Below are 15,675 nucleotides of genomic sequence, written 5' to 3'. Positions count from 1 at the left end.
TCTCTATCTTGAAATCGATCCATCTTTTCATCTCAATCTTCGACTCGATCAATTATACAGAAAACATGGTATAATTAAATTCATTACTTCTTCAATCCACCAAATCTTGGGGAAAAACTATCAAATCCAAAAAGGAGAGAAGCTGCGATTACTCGAATCAATTTACTGTGTCTATGGAGTTGATGGTCCTATCAATCGGATGATTCAGTTTATCAATTCAATTGGGTTGGTAAGTTCGTACATAGTATGAATATATTTTGTTTATATTTTTTGATTTTACAGGTCTATACTCTTTATGTACGGTTCTGTATCCAATTCGGTTTTTGAAAGCATAATTGCCAATATTTAAAATAGTATATATCATTAGCAATACCGTATATGATTAGTTCACATGTTTTAAATTTTATGCAGTACATGTGCAAGCCTATACAAAGAAACCGAAGCAGATATATGAAGACATAATGATATCCTAAGATAAGTAGTGTTTTTTAAAAACTTGTTAGATTGTTTTATTTGGAAGAATATTTCCTTATTGCTAAATTTCTTTTGCAATTTAACTTCAGGATATCAAATGAGATGTACTTTTCCTGTAGCCCAGTTTTTTTTTTTTTTTTTTTTTTGTTAAGTCAGAGAGTAAATCAGACCTATGGAGGAGTCTGATACTAATCTGTCTGGGGAGAGGTATCCCACGGGTAGGATCTTCCTAGGTATGCAAATGGGCCGTAAGCAATGGACCCATACCCATGTGGCCAAAGGGATAAAGCTGAGCAATTCTGTGCTTGTGGAGAATCGATCCCTGGTTTAGACCAACTGGACGACTATTCCACCAAAACTAGAACTAGTAGCCCACCACCTCGTGGTTTCCAGTTAGTTACAATAGAATAAAGTTTATGAAGCCAGAAACAGTAAGGTTAATTTCTAAACTTACTTTTTTGTATTAATTTACGAACTTCCTGAATTGTGGTTTCTTCATTACTATAGAAGACTTTAGTTATTGTGCAAATATACGTCAAATATGTACAGTAAGACAATTATTTGTTTGCTTCGAATTGACTTGAAAGAATTATAAAATGTAATATTGAAAAAATTTGAAATATATTGACCAGGTATACATATCTTTTTGGCGGACGAGTTAAATGAAAAGAGAAGCCTATACAAAGAAGTCGAACCATATATATGAAGACATCATAATATCTGTAAGATAAGTAGTATTTTTTCAAGTCAATTCAAAGAAAACAAATAATTGTATGACGTATTGGTCAAGGCTTATCACGGCATGAGGAGAAGGAAGAAGTCTAAACCGATCTAGAAGCTTCTAATATGACCGTTGGGAGTGCAAAGAAGGAAAGATTGCATTTGTCTCTCTTTCTTTATGTCTCTATCTCTTGTTTCCTTATTTGTAATAGGGAGCCCTAGTTCGCCCACCTACTTAAGGGTGTAGCCACCATGTCATCAAATTCATCATATAGAGTCTCTATTCTATTCGATATTCTAAGTGTTCATTCTCTAAATCTCACCAAACTCTCAATTTCTTCCACTAAATCTAACATGGTATCAGAGCATGTTCTTCGATTTTAATCTCAAAAATATTCTACTTCATTTTCTTCTAGATCTTATTCTATAATCTTTTCTTTTGTTAATCTCTTGGCGAATTCTCTGATCATGGAAAACGCTAAGCCAATTGTCACTCCTGTCATTCTCAAAGGAACGAACTATTTGCTGTGGACAAGAACCTCAAGAACTGCCCTTGGAGGTCGAGGACTCTGAAGCCATGTCGAGATGGAATATGTTCCAAAACAGATCTCTAATGGTGAAAAGAGGGGTGCTTCCAAGGAAGAAGAAGAAGAAGAAGCCGAAAGAAAGGCGAAATGGTTCCAAGAGGACCAAGTTGTCTTGTCTGTTCTTCAAAATTCTCTGGATACTCCGATTCTTGAAGCCTACTCCTACTGCGAGACGGCTAGAGAACTATGGGAGACGCTCAAGAACGTGTATGGTAATATCTCTAACCTGACAAGAGTCTTTGAATTTAAGAAAGCCATCAACAATCTCACCCAAGAAGATCTGGAGGTTACCAAGCATCTTGGCAAGTATAGAGCACTTTGATCAAAACTTGGTGCCTTAAGGCCAAGTTCTTCAGATCCAGTGGTGTTAAACGAGAGGAAGGAGCAAGATAAAGTCTTTGGTCTCCTCCTCACCTTGAATCCGGCATTCAGAGATCTCTTGAAGCATATCCTAAGAGCCGACAAGCTTCCCAACTTCGATGAGATATGTTCTCAGATTCAAAAGGAGCAGGGATCTCTAGATCTCTTTAGAGGAAAGGGAGAACTTGTTACCGCTAATAAAGGGTATATAAACAAGAAGACAGGAGGGTGTGGATGTGCAATCACTGCAAGAAGAAGGGTCAGATGAAGGATAAATGCTGGATCCTTCATCATTCATCCTCATCTATGTCCTAGAGAATTCCTCATATAATTTGTCTACGTCTTTGAAGTCTTGTTTTATTGCTAGTTTGAATAATATATGGAATGCTAGGCTAGGCCATCCTCATTCTCGTGCTCTTGAAATAATGTTGCCTAATGTTTCTTTTGATAATTCAAGCTGTGAGTCTTGTATTATGGGAAAACATTGCAAGTCTATCTTTCCTAAGTCTAATACCATTTATGAGCATTGTTTTGACTTAGTACATTCTGATGTATGGACTTCACCATGCCTATCTAGGGATAATAACAAGTATTTTGTGACATTCATTGATGAAAAATCGAAAGATACATGGGTCACATTGTTACCATCTAAAGATAGGGTGTTTGATGCCTTTTTTAATTTTCAAAATTATGTCACTAACCATTTAATTGCTAAGATAAAGGTACTTACATCAGAAAATGGAGGTGAATACATAAGCCACAAGTTCAAATCACACCTTAGAACACTTACGTGTGTTTGGCTGTGTTTGTTTTGTTTTAGTGCCCGGAGAACAGCGGAGTAAACTTGACGCTAAGAGCAACAAATGCATGTTTATCGGTTACTCAACAACACAAAAGGCTCTGAATGCTATGATCCAACCACAAGTCGCCTGTACGTCTCTAGAGATGTGAAGTTCATGGAAAATGTGGGTTATTTCGACAAAAAGGATTGGAACAGTCTCAAGGATCTATCGGATTCACCAAATGATCGAGCCTCTAGCCTAAGGTTTCTTCTTGATCATCTAGGCAATCCTCCATCAGAGACAAGAAAAACTCAAGCTGAACCACAAGCTAAACCACAACAGGCCGAACCGGAATGATGTGTATATATTTTACACTCTTTCATCATGCATTTGTTATTCATTTTGTTCTGTTAACTCATTGTTTTGCATTGTTTTTAGTCTCTTTTGCATAATATACATATCTATGTAGTCTTTGCATTGGTCTTGCATACATCTTGCATATTGGAGTTATTTCATGTGTTTAGGAGATGTCCTGACTGTTGGAACTGAATGGAGGTTGAGACATGCGGCTCGACCAAACATGCTCGGAATGAACGTCATGTGACTAGACCGACATCCGACTTGGACGCGCTCCCAGGAAGAAGCACCAGCATCCCACTCGATCCATCATGCCTGGAATGGATGTCATCAATACTCCCAGAACCGTCGTTCGAGCCAACACCATTGCCGTTCGAGTCGTCGTTTGAGTCGCCGTTAGAGCCACCGGTATAGAGATTCAGCTTTTAACGTCTTCATAAAAGTTGTAGATAATTGAGTCATCTTTCCAATGCCATTTATTTCAAGCCAATCGGAGGTGTGGTTCAAGAGTTATCACCGTTTTAGTGGATACATATACACCCAGCTCGAGTCGCACCACCTCCACTCGATCCAGCTCGAGTCGCACCACCTCCACTCGATCCAGCTCGAGTCGCACCACTTCCACTCGTTCCAGCTCGAGTCCTACCACCTCCAATAGACCCATCTTAAGTCGTATGACCTCGACTTGATCCGTTCCACTCGACCGAACCCCAGGGAGAGATGACACACGACTCGACCGCACATGTTTGGTTTCGCACGCTTCAGGAGATTCCCGAACCGACGCTCTATCTTGTCGTTTTAAGTTTTAGGGTTTTCCATGTTGGAAGACTATAAATACGTTTTGTTAAGTCTTGGCTGGACATATTATTTTTTATCTCGTTCTTTTCCTGAAGGTTTACCCTAGCCACCAAAAACGTTCTCAGACTTTGTAGTCCGACACCTTTGAGTTTATTCAGTTTTTGCACTTGATTTCTTCTGCAAAGTTGTTCTTCTCATTTCTATCTATCTTATTATGCTTGGTTCAATGTTTTCTGGATTTGTATTCTTGATGATGATTTTCGGATCTGAGTAGTGTGGTAGTTCTTGAGGATGAGATAGATTAGGTGGAGGATCTTAGGATGTAGAGTGTTTAAGATTTGATTTTTTGATTCCCTTCTGGACTATTGTTAGAAATGCTAGTTTCTCTCTGATCAATTGGAACTAGGTTCGAGACATTTCCACACCCAAAAGGTGTTTGATGAAATGTCTGACCAACTAGTGCCAGAGACTTACGTTCCTAGCCTAAGAGATTAGTTGTCTAGGATGTTTGTTGACATGAATGAACTTGTTTATCATGCCTGCTCAACCATGTTTCTCTAGCGAGAGCTGGGTATGGAAGTGTTTGAGTCTGAGTAGCTTTTACCAAGAGATTGGATTTGCTAAATTGTGATGTTCATTGTCTAATGATAGATTGCTTGTGGCATGTTAAACACTTTGTAGACTAGGAGACTTCACCGACATCAATTACTCTCATCCTTAGGACCTCTTCCTTCCTGATTTTTATTACATTCCTGAGACTGTTTCGTGTCTTGCCTTTTAGTTCATGCTTAGACTCGTTTTCTGTTTTCATTCATTTTCGCTTCCTGTCATACATTCTCATTTCTAGTCCAAGAACACATTTCTGTTTTGCATTCTGATCATTCTAGGAATGTTAGACAAAAACACTCTCTTTGAATTGGCTTGACTTGTGAAATTTTGATTACATCTTAATTGTTAGTGAAGTTTCCCGAATGGATTGACACCTTAAGTATTACAACTGCATAAGGTTAATTGAACCTGCTAGGATACACAAAAATCCTAGTATCACGGAACCAGAAATCGCCAACTCACCTGATGTTCCTCTAGTACTTGATGAGCCGCAAGTAGATACAAGTGAACCCATGGAAAGTGATCATGGTGAAACTGAACAAAGTTCCTCACACTTAGATGAAGCAGCTGCTGAGGAAGACCAGGTAGAATCACAAGAAGAGCAAGGCCAGACACACCAAAACCTACGAAGAAGCAATCGCATTCGGTCTCATCCCTATAATTGGAAGGACAAAAGGGTGTACTATAACAGTCAAGCTGTGGCTCATCCTATTCAAGCGGTTTGTTCCCTTGGGCTGTTATCTTCTGACCACCAAGCTTTCTTTGGCAAGATTGAAGATCATTGGATTCCTCAAACTTATGAGGAGGCTCAGGCACACGACGAGTGGGTAGGCGCTGTCAAAGATGAAACTGGAGCAATGATTCGTAATCATACTTGGGATGAAGCTGATCTCCCAAAAAGCAAGAAGGCGGTTAGCTCAAAATGGGTCTTCACTATCAAATATCTTAGTAATGGTGATATTGAACGCCACAAAGCTCGCTTAGTAGCCCGTGGTTTTACTCAAACATATGGTGTTGACTACACGGAAACCTTTGCTCCTGTTGCTAAGTTACATACAGTTTGAGTGGCACTCTCCTTGGTGGTTAACCTCTCATGGGACTTATTGCAGATGGATGTTAAAAATGTGTTTCTTCAAGGAGAACTCGATGATGAAGTCTATATGACACCACCACCAGGATTAGAAGACACAATGGCTCCGGGAAAAGTTCTTCGACTCTGCAAAGCTATCTACGGTCGAAAACAATCTCCCTCATATATCATGGTTTTTGTGGTTTTTAACCATGATATAAGGACTCTTTTAGAGTCTTTTGATTTGTTTTCTATGATGTTTTTGAGTCTTTACAAGTTTTCTAGGATTTTGGCATGAAGGAGCAAAGTGGAGCAATTAGAAGGGATTTTGGAGCAATTCAGCTAAGGAAGAGAACTTGGAGCCGATCAGAAGTGATGGTGTCGATTGACACCACCCTTGGTGTCGGTCGACACCCCTGTTAGCCGCAAGAAGACCCAAGTTTTGGAAGTTTTACAATTTTGCCCGAAGTTTTCCATAATTGCAACATAAGTTCCTGACGTGTTTTATGACATATATATATATATATAGTTTTTGGGTTTTAGAAACCCTTAAGTTATTTTCTAGCAGCTTTTTGAGAGAAAGATATTGAGAGCTTTGGGGAGAGAAAGATCTGAATTCTTTGTAGAGAGAAGATTTCTAAACTCCCTATTTTTACTTTTAATATATATTGCATGTTGTTCAGAATGATTTGTTCTTCATTAAACATATCTGAGTAATTTGCTTGTTAGGTTTAGGGTTTTTCACAGGGTTTTTATGATTTATTAGATCTGTGATTTTTAGGGTTCTTAACCTTTATGATCTTCATCCTTGGTTGTTCTTCACAATAATTCTTGATTGATCACCTAGAATTTTATCTTAGGGAAATTAATTGATATGAGAATATAATTGTTTTCCTGATTAAAACCATTGATGAACAAAATAACTTTTTACAAAGAGATTTGAATTAGTGATTTTGTGAACTTATCTAAACCTGTTTTAAAAGCTGATTTTTAACTTAGAATTTTACAAAGAGATTTGGATTTTCTGGTTTTAAATTTAGATAAAAATTGTAGTGAGAACTGAATTATTTTACCAAATAGTTCAGAGTTCTAGATCTGATTTTTATTGCATGAACCCTAATTAATTTATTGATTTAATATTTCATAATTTTCTGAGAAATTCTCTAGGCCTAGCTTTTTGATCCCTTGAATTTACAACAGTTTATTTTAATACTTTTGCATTGCTTTTATTAATTCAAACCATCTTGTTTAGCGTAATAATAAAATTTTATAATTTATTGTGTAGACTTGAGTCCTTGCAGAATTCGACCCCTAAATATTACAGTGACCTCTTAATTTGAGAGAGTAGCTCAGGGTTTAATTTGAGCATATCACTCCCCGTGCTTGGTACCACAAGCTTAGCTCAACCCTCAAGGACCGAGGTTTCCAGTGATCTGAAGCTGACCATACGCTTTTTACTCTTCAAACTGATCTTGGATTAATTGTGGTACTCATCAATGTTGACGATATCATTGTCACCGGAGACAACAAGGACGGTATTTCTGAAACTAAACAATTCCTTAAATCTATTTTTGATATCAAGGATCTTGGTGAGCTAAAATACTTCCTAAGTATTGAAATTTGTCGCTGTCCGGAGGGCTTATTTCTTTCACAACGGAAGTATACTCTTGATTTGTTGAGTGAGACCGGGAAGCTTGGTGTTAAACCGGTTATCACCCCTCTTGATGAAGACTACCAGCTCAAGCAAAAGGGGGATAGCATTCGAGAAAAGGAAGGAAAGCCGCGGGACCTGATGGATGAACCATATGAAGATGTCACCCGATATAGAAGATTTGTGGGTAAGTTGATTTATTTAACAATTACACGACCTGATATATGTTATGCTGTGAATAAGGTGAGTCAACATATGAAGGCTCCAACCAAGTACCAGTGGAGCATGGTAGAAAGAATTCTCAGCTACCTAAAAGGGAAATTGGGTCAAGGCATCTGGATGGGCAAGAATAACAACACAAAGATAGTGGGCTATTGTGACGCGGATTATGCCGGGGACACCATCGATCGACGATCTACAACCGGGTACTACACTTTCATTGGAGGCAACTTAGTAACATGGAAATCAAAGAAGCAGAAAGTGGTCTCAAGCTCTAGTGCCGAAGCCGAATATCGAGCAATGAGGAAGCTTACAAATGAACTGACATGGTGAAAGGCACTACTCTAGGACCTGGGCATCGAATCAAAACAACCAATCATCATGCACTGTGACAACCAAGCCGCGATCCATATAGCTACCAATTCTGTCTTTCACGAGAGGACCAAACACATTGAAGTTGACTGCCACAAAGTTCGTGAAAAGATAGAAGAAGGGGTGGTCTTACCGTGTTACACTCGCAATGAAGATCAGCTAGCAGACATTTTCACCAAGGCTGCTTGTCCTACGGTTTGTGAACATATTCATAGCAAACTTAGATTTGTGGACCTCACACATCCTTGACCCACTTCCCTAATTCGTGGACATCACACTCTTTTTCCCTTAACATAGTTTTGTCCCATGAGGTTTTCTATGTTAAGGTTTTTAATGAGGTGATGCTTAACGGGTTCCAAGCTTAGCCGAACAGTGGCTAAGCTTGAGGGGGAGTATTGGTCAAGGCTTATCACGACATGAGGAGAAGGAAGAAGTCTAAACCAATCTAGAAACTGCGAGAGATATTTGACGTTAAACACATTAGAAGTCTTCATATGAGGAGGCAATTGAAGGCGATAAGCATTATCATTGATACATTCCAACACCTCCACCGGACCAATTTTACGGGACCGAAGTTTGCATACGATCCCTAGTAAGAACAACCCACACCTTATCACCTGGTTGAAAAACTAACTCCCGCCGTTTGACGTCGGCTTTGTCCTTGTAGCATTGGGAAGAGAGTTCCAATTGTTCACGAGCCTACTGATGCATAGTCTTCAAGGCATCCACAAATTCCACCGCACGTCCATGCAAACGACGAGGATCCGGAACTTCCGTTAACTCCAAAGGACCCTGCGGCAATAAACGGTAAACAATCTCAAAAGGACTAAAACCAGAGCTACAGTTAGCCGCATGATTATGCGCAAACTCAACCTGACACAAACGAGTTTCCCAAGAACGTATGTTATCACCAACCAGAAACCGCAACATATTACCCAAAGCACGGTTAGTCACCTCTGTCTGCCCATCGGTTTGCGGGTGATACGCCGTACTCATGTCAAGAATGGTACGTAACAATTTCCACAGTGACCTCAAAAAATGACTTAAGAACCTCGTGTCCCGATCAGAAACAATGGAAGTAGGTAAACCATGCAAACAGTAAATCTCTTGAAAGAAAAGCTGAGCAACACGTACCGCATCCGTAGTACGTTTACATGGCACAAAATGAGCCATCTTAGAAAACCGATCCACGAGTACGAAAATAGAGTCATTACCACGTTGAGTTCTAGGCAAACCCAAAAAAAAATCCATACTCACATCCGTCCAAGATTGAGTTGGAACCGGTAAAGGAAGGTACAAACCAGCATTCGAAGCCGTTCCTTTAGCAAGTTGACAAGCACGACAACATTCCACAGATCTTTCCACATCACGACGTAAATTAGGCCAGTAGTAAGACGAGGACACAAGCTGAAGAGTGCGATCACGACCAACATGTCCTTCCGCATGTAACTCTTCAATCATCTTTAAACGCAAACTACAATTTGGAATACAAAGTTGGACCCCACGAAAAAGAAACCCATCTGTTATAGTAAAATCAGATCGTACTCCACTCTTCACATCAGCCAAAATAGTACTGAAAAAGGGGTCCATCTCATAAAGATCCGAAAAGGATGCAAAATCCGGAGCCGCGACATGCAACGTCAAAAGCAACGTATGGCGACGACTCAACGCATCGGCCACGCGATTCAACTTTCCTGCCTTATGACGAATAGAAAACGTAAACTGTTGCAAATACGCAATCCAAGAAGCATGACAAGAAGAGACTTTAACCTGACTCTCAAGATGTTTGAGAGCATGATGATCGGTAAATAAAATAAACTCCCGATGCACAAGATAGTGTCGCCAATGCTTGATGGCTTGAACCACTGCGTAAAACTCCACATCATATGTACTATAACGACTACGAGCACCGGATTTTCACTAAAGTAAGCCACGGGACGAGACTGTTGACTTAAAACGGCACCAATCCCTAACTTAGAAGCATCGCAATGGAGCTCAAACGGCATTTCAAAATCAGGAAGTATCAAAATTGGAGCGGTCGTCAACTTTTGCTTTATCACGTCAAACGCGTCTTGTGCCGCCACAGACCACAAAAATTTACCCTCCTTCATACAGTCTGTTAACGGAGCCATTAAAGAACTGAAATGAGGCACAAACCTTCGATAAAAAGACGCTAACCCGTGAAAACTATGGACGTCAGTCACCGTCTTTGGTATTGGCCATGACTTAATCGCTTCGACTTTACCCAAATCCATGGATAAACCCTCGGAAGAAACCACATAGCCAAGGAATAATACACGATCCACCCCCAACTCACATTTCTGTCTTGCCACATAAAATGCTTCCCGACGTAAGACTAGTAAAACCTCTCAGAGATGATCTTGATGTGCCGTAAGCGAAGAGCTAAAAATTAGGATATCATCAAAATAGACCACCACAAACTTGCCTATGAATGGCCTCAAAGCTTGATTCATGACCCTCATGAAGGTACTAGGGGCATTCGAAAGACCAAACGGCATCACCAACCACTCAAACAAACCTTTTCTAGTCTTAAATGTTGTCTTCCATTCATCTCCAGGACGAATGCGAATTTGATGGTAACCACTTTTTAAATCCAGCTTGGAAAATATTGTGGCACTCCCAATTTGGTCAAGTAGATCATCTAAACGCGGCATAGGGAAACGATAACGTACTGTGATCTTGTTAATAGCACGACTATCAACACACATGCGCCATGAACCATCCTTTTTTGGAATAAGGAGAGCTGGAACTGCGTAAGGACTGAAACTCTCACGAACGTGACCTTTAGCCACAAGATCTTCGACTTGACGTCACAACTCTTCATGTTCATGAGGACTCATGCGATAATGCGGTCGATTGGGAATAGATGCACTGGGTATAAAATCGATTTGGTGTTGAATGTCACGAAGTGGAGGAAGTATATGAGGGATTTCATCCGGAAAAACATCAGCAAATTCAGTCAGCAAGTCCGCAATCCAAGGAGTCAACAAAGACGGAGAATCGAGTGACGGAGTTGACGACAACAACAACATCGCAAAACCCGTGTCTTGAAACTCCTCCTCAAAGGCAGATGCTGACCAGAACAACACCTTTTCTCCCTGAGAGACCATGACCTCATTTCCCACACTTTCTTGATCACGGCGAACCAAAGGAGTAGAAATATTGTCTTGATTTGGAAAAAATACAATACGTCGGTTATCAAAGACAAAACTGTAAACATTAGTTTTGCCACTATAAGCGACATCACGATCGTATTGCCACGACCTTCCCAATATCAAATGTCCCACGTCCATGGGGACAATGTCAAAAAAAAATTTGTCTTTGTAGTACTTGCCGATGGATAAGGACACCAACGCCCGCTGTGAAATACGAATATCAGTACCCTTGTTTAACCAAGTAAGCTTATATGGCAGCGGATGCACTTCTCGTAGTAGTCCTAAATTTTTAACAGCCTCCTCGGACACCACATTGCGGCTACTGCCTGAATCAATAACAAAGCGACAAATCTTGCCTTTTATAGTACAAGTTGATTGAAAGATATTAGTGTGAAGCCAAGGCTCTTCAGCAACCACCGGGGCCAAGCAAACTCGAGCTACCAGCATAGCCCCAGTATACCCTTCGTTTGGTTCTTCTTCCAAGTTATCCTCATCGCCCCTTGGCTCATCCGATTCATCCCACACAACATCCGAATTCTCCATAAGCAATCCCCGACGATTTTTCTGAGGACAAGCCGTCAGAAGATGTCCGGGTTCCCCACAAGTAAAACAACGTAATGCATTTGGTCGTGAAGAACGTCGAGGTTGTTGGGCTTCCAGTGGGGCAGTACTTGCCCCTACTCCGACAGCCGCTACCTCCCTTGAAACAGAATGTGGGTTTTTTTCATCATCGAGGTTAGGTCCTCCTATGTTGCGTGAACGATTTGTCATAGCCCAAGTTGTGTTAGCTTTAAATTGTTGCTCAAAAGCCAACGCCCTCCGATGAGCCTCTGCAATAGTTGTAGGATCAAATTGAGTCAACGAGTTCTGAATTTGAGGTCTCAACCCGCCAATGAAACGAGAAACCAATTGGATTTCACTATCAAAAATCTCGTTCCTTATGATTAGCAAGTAGAATTCATCAGCATATTCATCGACAGTACAAGCTCCTTGTCGTAAATTTTGTAGACGAGTGTAAATCATACGTTCGTAGTTTTGCGAAAGAAAAGAAAGTCGAAGGTGCTTCTGCAATTTTTCCCATGACTCAATTTTTTTCTTGCCCGTACGTGATCGTGTTGTTTTTCTTGCCCCGGAATTTTGTAGCCACCAAAGCAACCTTCCTCTCTTCCGGAACATGTTTGAATTCCATCACTTCATCCACCGCGGTGAGCCAATCTAACAGCTCATCACCACGAATACCACCATGGAACTCCGGTAAATCGAGTTTAAAACCCGACTCCCAACGATTATCTTCACAATCTTGCTCTCGCCCTCCTCCCTAGTGATACCTTTGCTTTGGTTTGCAGTCACGAGCAAAAGGGTTATCACGACTTTCCTCCGAACTTTCATAGTCATCACCTTGATGTGGAAATTGGTTGTGCAAAACCGTCTGTGCTAGGGCTTGGAAGGACTGGACGATGGTCGTTTGAATGCTTTCTTGCATCACCAATAGTTTTTGACGAAGTTCGGCCCACTCGTTGAAGGGTTCCTCGTCACGTCCCTCAGTTTTTTTGGAGTTGCGAGCAGGAGCCATGTTCGAAGAATCTAACACGGGATGTAGGTCGTGTTAGGCTCTGATACTAAAACTGGCGCAACGTAACTAATAGAAAACCTTGTGTTCGTTGATTCTCATGAATAGCCGAACAGAGGAGTTTGTCTTGTGTCGTTGATTCAAAGAATACCGAACAAAAGACAAGCTTGTAGATCGTTGATTCAAAAAGAATAGCCGATAAACAAGGAAATAGAGAAGCTTAAAGCTCTGAATTATAATTCAATAAAAGTTGTCTTCCTCCTTCAAGCTAAGAGGATATTTATACAAAAGAAACAAAGAAAAACTCTAGGTTGTAAACCGACTAAAACAGAGCAAAAGAAAACGTAAAGTCCAAGATAAACGGAAACGTAACAAAGCCCACGAGAGAAAAGGAAATAGAAGACGAATGCCTAAGATGCGCTGCATCAATATTCTATTCGATATTCTAAGTGTTCATTCTCTAAATCTCACCAAACTCTCAATCTCTTCCGCTAAATCTAACATGACGTTGCTTAAAGTATGACGTTGATCAACATCACCTCCATGGTGCAATGTGATAGGCACGATAGCGACAGCCATTGAAGAAGGCTTAAAAGAATACAGAAAGGAGAAAGTAAAGAATGTATGATGATTGAACCTTCGATTAATATCATCTTATTTATAGGAAGTCGTCACGTATCCTCCATTCGGTACGATTGATAATATAATTTAGGGTATATTTGTGGATTGTGTGATAAAATCTTAGTAGTTAATTAGGTAATATATTCTTAAGAATGACTATATATGTTGGATGTGCAGTTAAGGATAGAAGATGAAACAAATTTTGAATTAGGAATATTGTACATTACTTAGAATGCGGCTTAATAAGAGTTTGGAATGTCTTTAAAGATTGATATCTGTCAAATTAAATAATCTTAATAATTAAGTAATTTAATCGATCAATTGATTACCGTAATCAATGTCTTTAATTGTTTGACTTGATAAGAATTTAGACCGATCTAATGGCCCTTTTTCCTGCAGCCCATAAGAGCCCATTATTCCGTGACGGAAGCCGTTAATAGGTCTGCCAATAGTTCCGTTAAGATATCCAATTCAATATTTCCGGGTAATTTCTAATTTAAAACCCGACCCATCATGTTTAAAAGTCTCCATTACCCTTAATGAATTGTTTTCAGTCAAATTTTGATAGGGGTATTTTCGGGCTATGTCAAAGTTGTACTTCTCTTTTACTAATATAGGGATTTTGTATCTAAAATTTTTTGGTATCATACATTAAAGTATATATTCATATATTGTTGTAAAAGTCTATCAATACATGATATATACATTAAACTATATATTCATATATTCATATATTGTTTGTTTCCAAATTCAAAAGTAATTATTTCCATATATACATGATAGGTGTAATTTTGCATTAATTACACAAATATTATCAGACTTCTCCACTTTTTTAAACAATTCAAATTGATAAAGATATGAGAAAATCCCCAAAACATCTTTCTATTAGTCGATTTTTGTTGATTCTTATAAATACTTTTAATTCACATATTAGAAAAATAAAAAAATTGATAGTAAAAGCTTTCCATACACTAATAAACATATCATCAATTCTCATTAATATTTTTTTATTATAAAACTATTTTGTATTTGTATAGCTATATATATTTAAAATTTATTTCTGATTTAAAATTTTTGGCTTAATTCCAATTAATGAAAATCTCTTATGTATTGAATTTATCATATAAAAATATACTTATATCATGATATTCATTTGATCGTGTAGATAAATTATATTATTACCATTTATGTATTTTATTTATAATTACAAAGATAATTGTTTAACCAAAAAATCTTATTTTATAATTTCGTAAAATTTGTTTTAAAAAAATTCTCAAGTCAAAAAAGCAAAAAAATTTACTAAGTATTTTGTAGTTAAATTTTAGTTTTTTCTAATTAGTTAAACCCGAATTAATAATCATAATTTTGTTGAGGAAATTTCTAAAAATCAAAACTAATTTTATATTCAATTTGTTTACATTTTATATACAATTCCTGATTTAATAGCTTAATTTATGGTAACGATTTTAAACTCTTTAGTTGTTAAAAAAACGATTTTTTGTTTCCATAAATTTTGGGTAGTTATCATTATTTGTAAAATTTAGAAGATAAATTATACACTAAATAGCAAATTTTGGTAGTTTCCTAAATTAAAGGAACCACCAATATTCTCATAATTAGTTTCCTATTTTTTTTTAAATTACACTTCCAAATCATTACCCGATAAACCAATTTTAAAGAAGCGGATATTTATGACCCGGATCCATTTTGTTAATTTTGGCTTATTTTGCCAATTTTGAACCCACCCGAAAACGATCTTGTACTTCTCTTTTACTTATATAGTGATTACATTACGTCTATTGTTTTCATCTTGGATTACTGTTTAAAATCGTAACAAATAATTGTCAACAAGTAATTAACATTTGAAGCTAGTACAATATATGCTTTAATTCTGGTTCATTTGTCTGGGTTATCAGTTTTATATACGCTTAAACCATATAAGAGAGATCCTGCAACCTATGAGAATGATATTCTGAAAATCAAACAAAGTTCAACAGGAGCACTAGATGAATGGGCTTGGCTACCAACAGCGTTTGGCGTTTACACGGCGAAATCAGGGTATTATGAGGTTTTAATCCAGTGAGAAAGAGACGACATCACCCACTTGCTACTCCCAGGGACTGATTTTAATTAGCATTCAGCAATCTGGAAATTAAAATGATCGCTGATGTATTGTGTTTTTGGTGTCTTTTGTCCTTCATTTAGTATTTGTTTTGAGTCATTTGTCGCATTTTTGTCCGCTTTTTGTATTTTTTTGGTTTTTTTGGAGTTGTGATTAGGTGTGGAGACGATTCGCTAGATTTGGAGTTT

General features: G+C 38.4%; 1 long non-coding RNA gene across 2 annotated transcripts; it reads left to right on the top strand.

The window, feature by feature from the left end:
* Positions 1–4,262, top strand: LOC104777643 (uncharacterized). 2 transcript variants are annotated; one of them, XR_015594390.1, is made up of 4 exons: positions 1–229; positions 412–910; positions 1,107–1,196; positions 1,265–4,262. It is a non-coding gene; the product is annotated as an uncharacterized LOC104777643 (long non-coding RNA). The 2 variants fall into 2 exon arrangements; XR_015594389.1 differs by having other exon boundaries at positions 1,107–4,262.
* The last annotated feature ends 11,413 nt before the right edge of the window (positions 4,263–15,675 follow it).

Source organism: Camelina sativa, chromosome 3, assembly GCF_030686135.1.
Source record: "Camelina sativa cultivar CO46 ecotype springtype chromosome 3, ASM3068613v1".
NCBI lineage: Eukaryota > Viridiplantae > Streptophyta > Magnoliopsida > Brassicales > Brassicaceae > Camelina > Camelina sativa.
The sequence above is the reverse complement of the archived record's forward strand: the minus strand, read 5'-3'. Positions and strand labels throughout refer to the sequence as shown.